We start from the raw sequence: 16,579 nt of genomic DNA, 5'->3' as shown, positions 1-16,579 counted from the left end.
ATCACCTAAATATTCATTTGCATCTGTGCATCTTTATATTTTAAATTAGGTGGATATACTGCCTATCCCAAAAAAATGAAAAATTGAAAATTAAGCAAAATCTAAGTAAAAGCCAGATTATTCAAGAACTGCAAACTTGAATACTCATTGAATTCTTTCAAAGAGCATTCTGACACTATGCCACAGGCCAAAAATACAGTGTGTGAGATGACAGGACAATGTGGAATTTACTGTGTGAACATTATGTAATCATGGAACAGACTCCTCTAAATCAGTGCTTCACCAATCGTCTGTGAAGAATCAGTTGTAGTCATCTCCCTCATTTTACATTTCTAATACATCATGAACTGGTTATTTTGTAAAATATGATTTAAAATGAGTCACCAGAAAGGTGATCAGCCATGAAACTTAGCTTGCTTTCATTTTCTGTCATAGACCAGTAACAAAGAAAGTGGGACCACACTGTCAATAGAACACACCATCTGGATACCACCTTACCCAAGGAACTTTAAAGAAAAAAAATCTCACTCTGATTTCAGTATCATGAATTTTGTTCCTGAGAAGCCTGGTTACTTTTGCTTCCTTCAAATATTATACAGTATGCCAGTAACTGCATTGCCCTCTGTTTGCTATGGCCATAACTGTGGCCTTCTTCTATGGAAGGATGTATAGCAGTGTGGCACAAAGATTTCCTCTCAGCTTTATTCCTGGCTTCATCCAGAACTCCAGCTCTCATTTGTAATATTACCCATTCATTTAATTTCAACTGTACTTTATCTTGCTATATTCATCAGGCTCCCTTAAATACAACACTATTAAAAATGGTGTTATCTAAAATGTCATTTTAGGTCTAGAGGTGTGGTTCAAGTGGCAGAATGTATGCCTAGCAAGCATAAGACCTTGAGCTTAAATGCCAATAGCCTAAATAAATAAATAAAATGTTAACAAAGTGATCATAGTTAATTTTATGAGGAGAAAAATTAATTAGAAACTCTTATTCATGTTATAATAATGCCAAACAAAACAAATATCCAATTACAAATTCAGTACTGCCCATATAATAAGCAACCCTGATCATTTAGAAGAATAAAGGGAAATGAAAGCTTAGAGGCCATAAAGAGACAGACATTCTTAAATAAGAAATACAAAAATTGTAAGTTATTCGCCACGGTAATGAAAAACAACAGATGGACACCATGTTCCTCACAGGAACTCCTTTACTGGGGCTGATTAGCAGGAAGCACCCAACATACTGGGGTTGGCAGAGCAAAAGTGTCTGCATACTGTCACCCAATCACAGTATTAGGGCTGCCCAGAACTTGCTGTGAGAAGTAGGTTCTGGGACTCAGTTTGGAGCTTCCTGGGGGCTCGTGTTGATCCTTTCTTTAATCTGACTGCAGCTATTTCCCTTGGCATCTATAAACTCTCACTCGGGGAACTGCAGTTCACACCCTAGTGTCCATCAATGGTGACTTCTCAGTTTCAACACGGCTCCAAAATCTCTGCTTTCCTCTTCCACTGTTTCGTTTTCATGGCCTGATTCAGACCTTTGGCTCAAATTAAGCACCCATTATCTGCTTAATCATGGTGAATATAAATGGAATAAAAGCTTGGTTCTTGAAGCATTTTTAATTAATAGAGGAAACAAGGAAGTAAAAAATACTCAGGTTAGGGAATAGTGCTGTGCCTGTCCATCAGGAACAAAAAGAGGAATCATCATTCTGAGTGAGGTTAGCCTGGCCCAAAAGACCAAAAATCGTATGTTCTCCCTCATATGTGGACATTAGATCAAGGACAAACACAAGGGGATTGGACTATGAGCACATGATAAAAGCGAGAGCACACAAGGGAGGGGTGAGGATAGGTAAGACACCTAAAAAACTAGCTAGCATTTGTTGCCCTTAATGCAGAGAAACTAAAGCAGATACCTTAAAGCAACTGAGGCCAATAGGAAAAGGGGACCAGGAACTAGAGAAAAGGTTAGATCAAAAAGAATTAACCTAGAAGGTAACAGCCACGCACAGGAAATCAATGTGAGTCAATGCCCTGTATAGCTATCCTTATCTCAACCAGCAAAACCCCTTGTTCCTTCCTATTATTGCTTATACTCTCTCTACAACAAAATTAGAGATAAGGGCAAAATAGTTTCTGCTGGGTATTGAGGGGGGGGAGCGGGAGGGGGTGGAGTGGGTGGTAAGGGAGGGGGTGGGGGCAGGGGGGAGAAATGAACCAAGCCTTGTATGCACATATGAATAAAAAAAAAAAAAAAAAAAAAAAGAGGAAATATTGTACTGCTCTGGGAAAGCCAGTCAGCCTCAGAGTTGAGTACAGGATGAGAAGCAGGTTTCCAGATGACCAGAGGTATAGGAATAACTTGTACAGAAATGTGAACATAGGCAAGGTTGAGGAAGACACTGCATAGTAAATTTTGGGTATCAACTTATACCCAGGTAGTTTATCCAACACCCATCTAGATGCTTCTATGAATGTTATTTTTAAACATATAAACACTTAAATCGCAAAACTGTGAGCAAATCAGTGGATTACCCTCCATAATACAGGTGGGCTTCATCCAGTCAAAGGCCTTTCCAGAGGAAGTAAGGTCTCCAGAGACTGGTCTTCAGACTGGAGCTGCCACATCAATTCGTCCCTAGGTCTCCAGATTACCAACCCCCAGAACTATGGGGGCCAATTCCTTAAAATAAATCTCTTTTTTTGGATATATGTATACAGTCTACTGGTCTGTTTCTCTAGCAATCTCTAACACTGACACGTTGAATTCAAAAAACTAGCCGGAGTACAAATGGCTAGATTACAAGGGGTACACACACAGAAGCTGAGGAGCATGTGGTGTAAGCCCAGAAGGGAGTTTGTACTTCCCCGGGGACAAGAGACAGACATCCACGCTTAAAGTAAAGCTGCAACTTGCTGGCACCACATGAATGAAAGGGAGAACTGGAGGTAGAAAGACCAGGCAAGAGGTGACTACAATAGCCAGGGCAGGACAAGGCAATTGATTTGGGCAGTGAGAGAACCAGAGATGAAGAAGCTGCCAATGTCAGTGGGGTAAAATCAATAAAACCTACTCATAAAGATATGAAAAGTAGGAAAGGTAAGCAGAACAGAATGACTCAGATTTCTGATTTAGGCTACCAAATGGATTATGGTGCTGATCTGCATTAAGATGGAGAAAAACATAAAGAAGAAAGAATGGAAAAACAAATTAATCTTTGGACTTCTGAGTAAGGATTTCACACCTATAAAATACCTACATGGACACATTGAGGCACTTGGAATTAAGGGTCTGGGACTTGAGAAAAAAATATGGCCTGGAGACAATGGTTTGAGATGCATAAAAGCAGAGAACCTGCAGTTTATAGATACAGAAAGTCAGTAAAGTAGGAAAAAAAAAAAGCTGGAGATTAGACCTTAAAATGTGCCAACCTTTGGGCTGGGATGTAGCTCAGTGGTAAGATTGCTTGCCTGGCATGAGCAATAAGAAAAGACAAAAAATAAAAATGTCAATCTTCAAAGATGAACATTAGAAGAAGGCAATGACAGTAAGGTAGAAGGAAAACCAGCAGAATGGACAGTCTTCCTTGACTGCCCCAACAGTGACCACAGGTGCCAGCAAAGCAAGCAAAAAAAGGACCTAAGTTAACACTGCTTCAGCATGAAATACCATTAATGATCTTGTATGGTGACACTGTAGGGTGGGAAGGGAAAAGTAAGAGTGAGCTGAATAGCCCCTAAGAGATAATAAAGTGGTCACGGTAACTGAAAACACTGGGCTGGGAAACAAAGGTAGGAGACACCTCATTGTGACTTCAGTACTATTCATCTGTACTGACACAGATGCTGGATCACTGCACGTCATACTAACTCCACTTTCATGGCAGCAATCTCTTAAGCAGAACACTAATCACCACCAACAATGATCTCTAGACATCAGAGTTTTCATTTGGGTTATAATATTGAGAATACTGGGCTATATATCAAAAAGCTGGAAACTATTTCAATTTGCAACCTAATTATTTTCTAAATAAAAGATCTAAATGAATGTTCTTATAGGAGAAACATATTTATTCTAAAAATAATGTGTTAAGTAGTTCTAAGTTACTTTATAAATAATTTTATATTTATAGAAGAAAAGGGATCAGTGGTCAGAAATATTCTGTGTAAAAGTTTGGCATTGTGTCTCAAGGTAAGTGCTGAAGACTAAATTTTTAGGATAACATTTGCAGATTAACATCAAATGCCTGCAAAAAAGCACGTTTAATTGGACAGGCAAAGAAAACATAGTTGAGTATTCCTCTCAAACTGTCGCATGTCATACCCAGGAAAAGAACTCTGGGTCAAGGCGGACAGTTAAGAGTAAAATATTAATGAGTATTTATTACATACTAGGCACTGTGACCTTTAGCTCCCACTTATGAAGTAATTAGAACTATTATCCCCATTTTACAAAAGAGAAAACTGAGGCAGAGAGATTAAGCAATTCCCTCAAGGTAACAGGTCTAAGAATTAACAGAGAGATTTGAATGCAGGTGTGTTGGCACAATTTCAGACATTGCCTGAAGTTAACAAGGACCCTTTGTCCTACTGATTTCATTCGACAGAGGCACAAAGCAAACTGCCCCTCCCAACTTGTAGTTTCTCCAGCTCCTATATCTTTTGAGGTTCATTCTAGTGGGTATTAAGAACCACTGTGTGACTGATGAATCATTTGCTAACCCTTAGATTTTCCAGCTTGCATCCAGATCAGCATGTTTGCTATAGACAAACATTGATGATCAATATCACAGCACAAAGGAAATAAAAAACCATCTACAATTACCCAGGAAGCTAGGGATCAGAAGGGAATGATTGCAAAACCCTAACACAAAGTAGAAGAAGGAAATGTTTCAAGGGCAATATGAGAAGGGCAGGTCAGAAAAAAGCCAGTTGCCATCTGGACCATGATCTACAAACACTATTACCACTCCTTCCAGAACTATTAAAATAAGATTCCACTTTTTGTTCCATAAAATCTCCTAAGGCATGATGACCACCCACAGGCAACCAGACCCCAACCACAGAAGGGCAAGGGCTGCTGTTACAACTCTCCAGCCACTGTTACTTCCTGGCACGTGAACTCAGTCCCCAGATGAAAGGCTGTTTCCATTCCAACATCTAAAGGCCTAACCTGAAAGGAAAAAGGGGTTGGCAAAAGGGGAAGTCCTGAAAAGAAATAGTGGGGAGGGAAAAGGCAAAAGGGAGGATGAGAGAAAACAAATAATTAGTAAGGACTACCAACAGGTTAGCAGTCAAGATTTACCTCTGAGCTTCTTTACTAGAGCTTTCTGACACGTTACCATGGCTACATAACACAAGACGAAGAATTTTTTTTTTTTTTTGGTGGTACTGAAGTTTGAACTCAGGGCTTCATGCTTGCAAAGCAGGCAATCTTGAGCCATGCCTCCAGCCCCTTTTGCTCTGGTTATTTTGGAGATAGGGTCTCACTTTTACTCAGGCTGCCCTGGACCGCAATTCTCCCGATCTCAGCCTCCCATGTAGTAGTTTGACAGGCACAAGCCACCACACATCTTACCAACGGGTTGAGATGGAGTCTCAAGAACTTTTTGCCAGGGCTGGCCTCAAATTACAATTCACCTGATCTCAGCCTCCCAAGCAGCTAGGATTACACAGATATGAACCAGTGCCTGGAACAAGACCAACTTTCAATAGCAGAAAATCGACACAGATAGAACCTGTCAAGTAGCCAGGTGAGGTTCTCCCTCTCCAACTCTCCTAGGATAAGGGGGCACCCCATTTTTCACCCTGTCTCATACACTCACAAATGACATTACAGCATCCTTCATTATCTTCGGGGGACTGGTTCCAAGACACCCCACACATGCCAAAACACACAGATGCTAAAGTTCCTTATAGAAAATGGCTTAGTATTTACATATAACCTACATATATCCTGGATACTTTAAATCATCTCTAGATTACTTACAATACCTAATACAATATAATGCTATGTAAATAGTTGTTATGCTATATTGTTTGGGAATAAGAAAAAAACTGCATCTGTCTTGACAAGATGCAAGACAGATGCAATTTTTTCTATTTTTGTTCCATGACTGGCTGAGTCCACAGATGTAAAACCCACAGATTTTGTCCAGAACTGGCCTTGGGTACAGAATCTGATTTTTGGGTAGAGATAATAGGAAACTCATGAAGCTGGAAGTCTCCTCTACAGTAGAGACCCAGAATGCAATTCACAAATTTTGAAAGAATTTGTCAGAGCAAAAAGAGACCTGTGAGATCATCATTACTATTTGGATCTAAGAGTCAGATTTTAACCCACGATAACTACCCATAAGAATAAAAGTAACCGAACATCAGTAGCTCATGCTTGTTCTCCTACTTGGGAGGGTGAAATTAGGAAGATCAAGATTTGAGGCCAGCCCAAGCAAACAGTTTGAAAGACCCCCATCTCCAAAATAATCAAAGCAAAATGGACTAGAAGTATAGCTCAAGTAGTAAAGCATCTGCTTGCAAGTATGAAGCCCTGAGTTCAAACCCCAATCCCACCTAAAAAGAATAAAAGTACATTCACAGCCTTGGTATCAATCCCTAGAATGCCAAGGGGAAAAAAAAGTACAACCACATTTTGGCATTACTAGATTGTAATTAAATTTAGACTTAATCAATTAAGTAACCCAGTGCTTTGACAGAGTATCATTAACAAAACTTAACTGAGAAATACACCAGAACAATATTCAAAATATATCATAACCTTCTTATCAAGATAAGCAGAAATGGAATATGAACATCTGGAAATATAATCATCAGGAATTTTTTTACGGAATTTGCATGTACATATGTTAAAAACTAATGAACAATGAATCTATTTGCATTTATTTCCCTAAATTATATTACCTCACTCAAAATAATACAAAACCATAAAAAATTATTGACTTTGAACTAAAATATACAAGGTATATCTGTGACAACTGTAACAGAGGCCAAGGAGATGTTAGACAGGTTACCTGACAACTGATTTCCAGGTAGGGCTTTTCCTCAACTTGGAACCCCTAAATGCATTTACCCCTATTGCACCTTATATTCATTAGTACTGACCCATAAAGAATCATTCAGCAAAGATCCCAGATGCACTGTATGATTCATATCCAATTCCGGGCCAGTAACAGATCTTATTTTGGCTGCAAAAGGTGACTTTCTCCAGAAAGGATTGAAATCAAAGGCCAAATCACCAAAAATGAAACATTCTTTTGTTTTTTTTTTTTTTCATTTTTCTTTTATTATTCATATGTGCATACAAGGCTTGGTTTATTTCTCCCCCCTGCCCCCACCCCCTCCCTTACCGCCCACTCCACCCCCTCCCGCTCCCCCCCTCAATACCCAGCAGAAACTATTTTGCCCTTATCTCTAATTTTGTTGTAGAGAGAGTATAAGCAATAATAGGAAGGAACAAGGGGTTTTGCTGGTTGAGATAAGGATAGCTATACAGGGCATTGACTCACATTGATTTCCTGTGCGTGGGTGTTACCTTCTAGGTTAATTCTTTTTAATCTAACCTTTTCTCTAGTTCCTGGTCCCCTTTTCCTATTGGCCTCAGTTGCTTTAAGGTATCTGCTTTAGTTTCTCTGCATTAAGGGCAACAAATGCTAGCTAGTTTTTTAGGTGTCTTACCTATCCTCACCCCTCCCTTGTGTGCTCTCGCTTTTATCATGTGCTCATAGTCCAATCCCCTTGTTGTGTTTGCCCTTGATCTAATGTCCACATATGAGGGAGAACATACGATTTTTGGTCTTTTGAGCCAGGCTAACCTCACTCAGAATGATGTTCTCCAATTCCATCCATTTACCAGCGAATGATAACATTTCGTTCTTCTTCATGGCTGCATAAAATTCCATTGTGTATAGATACCACATTTTCTTAATCCATTCGTCAGTGCTGGGGCATCTTGGCTGTGAAACATTCTTTTGGAATGAACTCCATACCTAGAGAAATAGCTGATTCTAAAAATCTGAGTACTCTCTAAAGAGTGAATGGGGGGAAAGCTAGCTCAGCAGATAATACCCAAGATGGCACTGAAAGCAGTGAATAAAGTGAGTGTTTAATCAAGATTGGAGCTGAAGAACTAGGATGAGAAGGAAGGAGTATTCCTGCCCAGGAGTTCCATATTAACATAATTGTGTCTCTTGGGTCACAATGGCAACTGAATCTCAGTGGCCACATAAGTAAGAGAAAAGGCATGGCCAGATACCTCCTGTGTCATTTACATGAGGTTGCCCAGAACTCGGGCCTGCTATCCAAATGCAGGCCTCCCACCTTTTTCCATCCTCTCAACTCTGTGCAGCATCCCAGGCAACATGGGAAACAGACACATGCCCGTACTGAGTGAGAACCAATATACAGCTATGTGCAACCTTCCTCAGCCTGTGGCCCATTCCTACGCAAGGCCTCATTGTTAAGTGTGAGGTAAAAGGAAAGCAGTTCCTCAGACTTCCCTTTCAGTGCTGAACCGAGACAAAACATGTAAGCAGAGGAACAATTCACCTTCAATAACTTTTCCTAAAGAAACAAGAATGACAGATACCTGCCTGAGCATGCTTGGCTTTAATATAAGCAGCAAGGCTGTGTCAATGTGAATGTCACTTGAGATTAAATGTTTGTGAAACCTCATCACTAATCTAACAGGATTCATGCACAGAGGAAAATGGAGACTAAAAAGCCAACACTACCCTTCTAAGCTTCCCAACACCTCTGGGGCCTTCCACCTCCCTCCTTTTCTTCCTTCCTCTTTATAATCACTCCTTTTCCTTCACTGTTCACTCCAACCCTTCTCCACTCCCACCTTAAATGATAAAACTGCTTTTAAGATAAAGGAACATGCTGGGGCAGGCACAGTGGGGCACAGGGGGCTCATGCCTATAATCCTAGCTATTCAAGAGGCAGAGATCAGGAAGATCGTGGCTAGAAACAGCAGCCCCGAGCAAATAGTTCACAAGACCCTATCTTGAAAATACCCAACTCAAAAAAGGATGGGTGGAATGGCTCAAGTGGTAGAGCACCTGCCTAGCAAGTGTGAGGAGTTCAAATCCCAGCAGCGGGGAGAGGAGGGAGGGGGAGGGGAAAAAAGGAAAGGAAGAGGGAGAGAGGGAGAGAGGGAGAGAGGAAGAGAAGGAGAGAGTTAATGGGCTTCTAATTAGTGATAATAATTCATCAAAGGGTCCAAAAGTACACTTGAAAATCAGTTATTTGAACTTGTACCTATTTCTCAATGAGGACAGCATTCTGTTAAACACAAATTTAGTTCCTGAAAATGCATTATATATATTGTTATGAGTAACAGTGCTTTTGCTGGGAGGAATGGCTTTCTTCATTCCAACTGGGCAGTGCATTCTTTGCCCACTAAAATTAGAATTCACCCCAAAACCCTCTTTTGACAGCTTCATCATGTAGGGTACGACATCTAACAAGCAGGGTAAACCACAGCTCCAGTGGACAATGGGGGAATGGAAGGGAGTAGCCAGGCAGGCTCTGAGCAGTAACAGCACCAGAGGCTTGGAGCAGGAAGGCATGGGAAAGGAGGCACAGCAAGACTACCTAAGTGGATTTTCTGTGATAGAGGGTCTTCATCTCACCCCAGGAATCCTGGGGTCATTAGCTCAGAAGTGTTAGGAATTAGAGCATGGCCAGCATCCAGTATGGTATACTGGAAAGGTGGCAGGGAGCAACAAAATAATAGTACTCCCATTTCCTAAACACCATTGTGGATGGCACATTGTTACTTCCTGGTACAGAAAAGGGAGGTGGTTAGAAGTTTGCCAGATGTACACAGTACGTATGGAGGTCAGGAATCAAACTGATATTCAGCTAGCTCTCCTAAGCTTTTATTTTAGGATTAGATTTCTACCAATTCCAAGGCAAGGATTTGAGTAACAGAAGTGGATCCTTTGCCCACATCATTCCTGACAAAAAAAAATTTGTTTATTAACACAATCTTACTTCAATTAAGTAGAACACAAAAACTGTGAGGTTATAAAGACAACCTTTCAAGGCATACTTAGTTGCCCTACCTGAGAAGGATTACATGGATTGTTCTCCATATGCCTCTACCCTGTAAACCTTGAGGTTCATACTTTCCTACAGCCACAGAGGGAAGCCTCTCTAATATGTTCCAGGAACAGCACTGCTCCTTCTTCCACACTTCATAAGAGTGAAGATCCCTCTGTAGAGCCAACAGCTGATTCCTCTTCAGAGCCCTATCAACAGGTTAATTCCTGAAATCTCTCCCAAACCAAAACATTAAACATGATCTACAGTACTAAATGCTATACTAAATTCTAGGGTGCTATAAAATTTAACTTAGGAAAGCTAAAAGAAATTTTAGATGACTTTATTCTCTATGTGTATTTACATCTACTCCTTAAAACATGTATTTGAGGAGAAAAAAAGGCCCATGAAAGTTAAGTGATCTGCATTTTTAAAGAGCTGAACAGTAATTTTAGATTGCCTAGACCCAACCTGAAGCCCTGTACTAACCACTGTGTCCTATTAAGTGAACATTCTAAGATGTCCAGTTGGCTCCCAGTCATAAGAGAATTTCTTTTAAAAGCCTCCCTTGCTTTTGGCAATTAAAACCAAAATTCCATAATAGCTACTGGCAAAAGTATAAATATTTTATTATGCTTAAACAGGTTAAAATCCTTATGCCCAACATAAGTAAAATTAAAACACAATATGATGAAAGGAAAATACTATATACGTTAAAATCATTCAAAAATTCCTAAACTAGTCAAAATAGCAAAACAGATGATGTAAAATTAAAAACCAGTATAGTTATAAAAAAGCTAAAGAAAAAAAAAGAGGAGGGAGGGGAAATAAAGGAGAATGATGGAGGGAGTAAATTCAACTACGATATATTAATAAGAACTTTTGCAAATGTCACAATGCACCCCCACACAATAATGTTTTAAAAATTTTTAAAAAGAAAAAAGATTTCAATACTTGCTCAACTCCACTCCTATTTCTCCATTGCAAAATTTATATTTATAGAAAAGCAAACCTTTGCAAACTCCATTATGTAACATCACTTCACCTTGAAACAATCTCCCAAAATCTAACCGTCCATCTTGAGAAATTCACTCAATACATTTAATTGTCCCTTCTCCCTGAGGTAGGCTACCAAGCATGTCTCTCCCATGAAATATACTTACCCCCACATTACTCAAATCACAACTTCACTGGTATGATTTAGTCACATCCACTTCCATGTTTCTTAAAGGACATTAAAAAACCCACCCATCATCAATCTATCACTTTCCATCCTCGTTCAGTTAAATATCTTACTATAAACCATAAAAACCAGTCTGAAGCTAATTGAATTGGGGGGGTAGGAGGTAAATGGGCAAAACCTATAGTACAAGCTGAAGAAGCTGACTTCTTCAACCAGAACTTCACAACCAGAAATAGCACCCAAAATCACAATGCAGAGCCACACTGACAAGGACAGCATTGCTGCAGAGATAGCATCTCTGCACCTCCAGCAACTGTACAGAGCTGGAGGCTCTGGCTATCTCAGGTCTCTTGGTGGCCTTGACCTTTCCCACTTCAGCAAAGAAGTTTCTCTCACCTCTTTCATGAAACACAAATGGTGCACACCCAAAATCCCAGCTTTTGGGAAGCAGAGACAGGAGGATCAAAAGTTCGATGCAGTGGAGGAGAGGCAGAAAAAAAACCTGCCAAGGCCTGGATGCAATCAACAGATGAGAAACTCCATCTATTCTTTCTCAGCCAAACCTTACAAACATAACTAGGACCTGTTTGCAGTAAATCTACAATCTGATTGCTATTCTCTTTTTTTTCTCTCTCTCTCTCTCATTTTATTGTTTTTACATTTACTTACATGTGTATACATTGTTTATGTCACCCCACACACACACACACCTGCTACTCCCTTCTTAACTCTATTGAAGGCCACCAAATAACTTCTTGGTTGCCAAAATCGAAAGGCCCCTTTGGGGCTAGGAGCATGGCTCAAGTGGTAGAGAGAATGTCTAACAAGCACGAGGCCCTCAGTTCAAACCCCAGTACTGCCAAAAAAAAACCCATTTCAGCCCTAGTTCTTCCTGATCTCCCTTGAAGCATTTGCAATTCTACATACTTTTACTCAAAACTTTGTCCTGCAATGCCACTCTGGGGTATAGACCAAAAACTGAAAACAGGTGTTCAAAGAGACAGTTGTACAGGAATGTTCACTGTAGCATTATTCACATAGGCCAAATGGTAGAAACAATGAACATGTCCATCAACAGGTAGCTGAATAAACAGGATGTGGTATATCCACACAATTAAATTATTATTTGGCCATAAAAAGGAATGAAGTTCTGACACATTCTACAACATGAATGCACTCTGAAAACATTGTTGGTATAATTCGTCCCCACCAAAACTTACGTTGGGGCTTAAATCCTCAATGTGGTAGTGCTGGGAGATGGGGCCTAGCAGACAGGGTTTGAGTTACAGAATCTAAGTAGAGTCCTCAATAGATTGATGCCATCTTGCAAGCTTGAGTGAGTCATCACTCTTGAGTGACTAGATTAGTTACCCTGAAAGCAGATTATTATAAAAAGAATACAGTTTCCTTGGCTTTCTTGCATTTCTTTCTTGCCATGTGGTCTCCCTCACCCACATGTGCTCACTTCCCTTCCACTTTCCACCATGAGTTGAAGCAGCAACATATGGCCCTCACCAGATTCAGCCACCAAATCATGGACTTCCTGGCCTCCCAAACTGTGAGCCAAAATAAACCTCTTGTCTTTTAAAAGTCCCAGTCTCAGATGTTCTAATATAGCAACATAAAACAAACTAAAGCAATTATGCTAAATGAAACAACCCAGACACAAAAGGTTACATATTGTATAATCCATTTACATGAAATATCCAGAATAGGAAAATCCACAGAGACAGAACACAGATTAGTGGTTGCCAGGATCTGGACAAAGGCAGGAGTAGGGAATAATTATTTAATGAGTATGGGGCTTCATTTAGGGGTGATAAAAAATGTTCTGGAACTAGATAATGATAATGGCTGCACAATTTTATGAATATACCATCACTATCAGTAAACTTTATATTACATGTATTTTCCACGAAAACAACAACAAAACCTCTGGTCTCCCTCAGATTCCATATCACTCAGTAATTTGTTCTCTCTCTTATCCCCTCACTAACTTCCTCCTCTCCCAACCCTGAAAAACAAACATTTTCTCCAAATCACCCTCATTCCTTTGGTCTCTACAGTCTCCTATTTAGAGATATCATCTACGTCAGTGGCAATCCAGCTGTTTACTCAATGAAGACAGCTCTGCAGCAGAGTTTGGCAAACTGTTTCCCTAATTGCAATTACTTCATGCTTTCCAGGACACACCCACTCTATTGCATCTATTCAACACTATTTGGAAGCAGCAAGAAACAATATTTTAAAGCAGGTGTGACAGTGCTCCAGTACAACTTTATTTGCAAAAAACAGATGGCAAGTAGACTTGGCCCATGGGCTAGTTTGTTGCTTTTGCTCCAAAGTATGACATGCTGCACATTTATATTCCAGGTTCTTTTTTAATGCAGTATACTTCCCCCTCAATTTTTATGGAGGAGATATTAACTCCAGATGTCATTTAATGAAAATTTATTGAAAGCCCACCATATACTGAGCACTAAGCCTGGGACACAGCAGTAAAATACAGTTCTTGTTCTCATGGACATAGACATGGAGATAAATACAAAATCCTTCCTCCCAACCTCCAATCCTCCTCTCATAATCTTTCTTACTCTTTCCAATCACATGAGACCACACTTAACCTATTATAAAAGCACCCCTTCAGAACCAAAAAGCACTCTCTTTAATAAAACATGTGAGTTTCTAAACTACATTCCAATGATAACATTGAAACTAATGAAAATCAAAACAGGGCTGTAAAGAAACCTTTAAGAAAATACGAAAAAAACCTAAGTTTTCTTACCTTGAGGGTAAGGGCCTATGAGACACTATACAAACATTCTTAAAAATAGCATCAGTAATTTTCAAGTGAAGATGAGGGTTTCCAATTAGGTATGATTCAAGAATGGAGAGAAAGCACAAAAATTAATGAAAAGAGATTATGGTCGCTAGGAGAATAAATTAAAACAAGCGATGGCATGTGCTCACCCAGGAGCCAGATGATAAGAAAAGTTCTAAATCAACTGAATTGGAATCATCCAAATTGAGATCACATTCAGGGAAAATATGGACATGGGTTCTTCTGAATGGGGTTCTTCAGACCAAATGAGACTTAATAGTCTGTTTAACATCAGATTAAATTTAATAAATGTTTCATGAAAGGTAAGCCTACTGTAATTTCAACTCTCATACAGAGAAAAATATAAAATGTTCCTAAATAAAATGCCCATTCATTCATTCCACCCTAAGCAGCTGAACTTGGGGTATACATAATTCAGTGGTAGAACACCTGCCTATTCCCAGCACAAGAGAAGGAAGAAAAAAAAAAAACACTAAGCACCTGAGTTCAGGTCTTACCATTTTGTTCCTCAGGCAAAAAGAAAATGGGGTTCCAAAGTGAAGCTCAAGTGCCCTACAGAGATGGATGGAGAAATAAGAGGAAAATTGCTGTGTTGTCATATTGGTGAGTTTTGGTAGCAGAGCAAACAGTCAGAGAAGGCAATTCTCCAGGAGTCTCTCCATTTCTGCTTGTATTAGGAGCAAATGCACTGATACTTTTTCGAGGTAGACAACTTTTAAGATAGAGATAGTGTTTCTCTCTGGAGCAGAGAGAATTGTTTCCTAGTAATAATAAAGATAATGTCTCCCTCAAGTCAAAGGTAGGGCAGATTTACCAGCAGACGCTCTATAAAAAATTGGGATTTTCCAACTGGGCACAGTGGCACATGTTTGAGCCCATAAGTTCCAGACCAGCCTGGGTCAACTTTGCAAGATCCTATCTCAAAAAATAAAAAGGAGGAGGCAAGAGGGGACTCCTAACCTCAGATATTCTCAACTGTAGTGCACACCCACAGCAAACCCACTACTATGTTACCCCCATAGGCATTGGGACTAGGGCAGGAGAATGCTATGCAAACAGAACTGCACAAACATGAAGTTCACACTACCTATGATGTTGTGAGTAATAAAGTCCTTTATCTCTAACCTGCAAGCCTCTCTCTTCTGTCATCATCCATAAGACTATAAGTTAACTTGTTATTCTGCAAGTGGGGGGAAATATGAAGCCTCTCACCAGTCTTGACAAACAGTTGCCTTTCTCCTTGATTAGGTCCATCCAAATGGGAGTACATTCCATATTCACATGTTGAACTGTGGGTATCTGCCAACCTTGATTATATTTTGAGATATTCTATTATAAACTACAACAAATGTGCTTATGTTTATGAAACTGATCATGGACAAATACTACTGGAACTTGAATATACCTGAAAAATTGCAATTCATCATTTTTAAAGAAATGTAAAAGTACAGTTCATAAAAAAAAAGGACCACTGAAAAGTCAACTTCTTTTGTGAAAGATTACACAACCATCTAGGAAACATAGAAATTATGTCTTAATTTAAAAACACTACTACAGGGTCAAATTAGAGGCTTTTTTACTCTGCATTAAGAAACATGTTTCTTTTAAACATAACCAAGCAATTCATTTCACAATATAATCAAACTCAATGCTCATGCATTGTAAATACAATACACATACAGTATTATCAAGTCTTTGTGGTACATTTTCCAAGTGTAACTAATAGGTATAAATAAAAACTTCCTTCAAATACCTTCATTTTTCACCCTTGAAGTTAAAAAAATTAATATGAAGGTCTCAAAAAAGTTCACCTAAAAATCCTAAGTAATAAAATTTTTTAAAGGCATAGTATGAGCAGCCAGAAAAAAAAATGAAGTAAATACACTTCCACAAATAAAGTCACTAAGAACAAAATCATCTAACTTCAATTCTATATAAGAACATCAAATTGATATCTAGGAAAGCAGAGTAACTTTAAGAAGTGAAGTTACATAAACAGCTGGGTTTCTACTTATGATTAAATCGTAAGATTTGGCAGAAAACTGTTTACTACTTTGCCAAAGATGGGGTTTGGTACAGTAGAGAACCAGTGCCAAGAATGTTACTGATAATCAGCTTTCTTTTCACTCACTCATTCCCATAAGCTCATAGGAGAATTGTGTGGCTAAGCACCTTGCTTCCCTTTAGCATGATTAGAAAAACACAAGCAATAAGCAGGCAGGAGAAAATAGAAGTATACTGGCAAAACTAAGAGAAAATGTTAATTTTGATGTCAGATAAACAGGAGCCACAAAAAGTTCTGGGGGATGATGACTGAGGGAACATCAGAGCAGCAAAGACACTTTTAGAACTTCCCTACTTCACAGCCTGATCTCAGACCATTGCCTTGCCAGGCTGTTATAAAACAACAGGCCATGATTTCTCACCTTCAATTCAAGCATGTACTTTAAATAGCTTACAGATTATTTGAAATTGAATGT

At 39.2% G+C, this 16,579-nt stretch overlaps 1 protein-coding gene across 2 annotated transcripts in view; it reads right to left on the bottom strand.

Moving 5' to 3' along the window:
* The window catches only part of Gmds (GDP-mannose 4,6-dehydratase), a 631,788-nt gene that overhangs the window by 594,651 nt on the left and 20,558 nt on the right, over positions 1-16,579 (bottom strand). The window lies entirely within an intron of this gene.

Source organism: Castor canadensis, chromosome 8 (genome assembly GCF_047511655.1).
Source record: "Castor canadensis chromosome 8, mCasCan1.hap1v2, whole genome shotgun sequence".
Classification (NCBI taxonomy): domain Eukaryota; kingdom Metazoa; phylum Chordata; class Mammalia; order Rodentia; family Castoridae; genus Castor; species Castor canadensis.
This window is presented reverse-complemented; position numbering and strand designations above follow the sequence as displayed.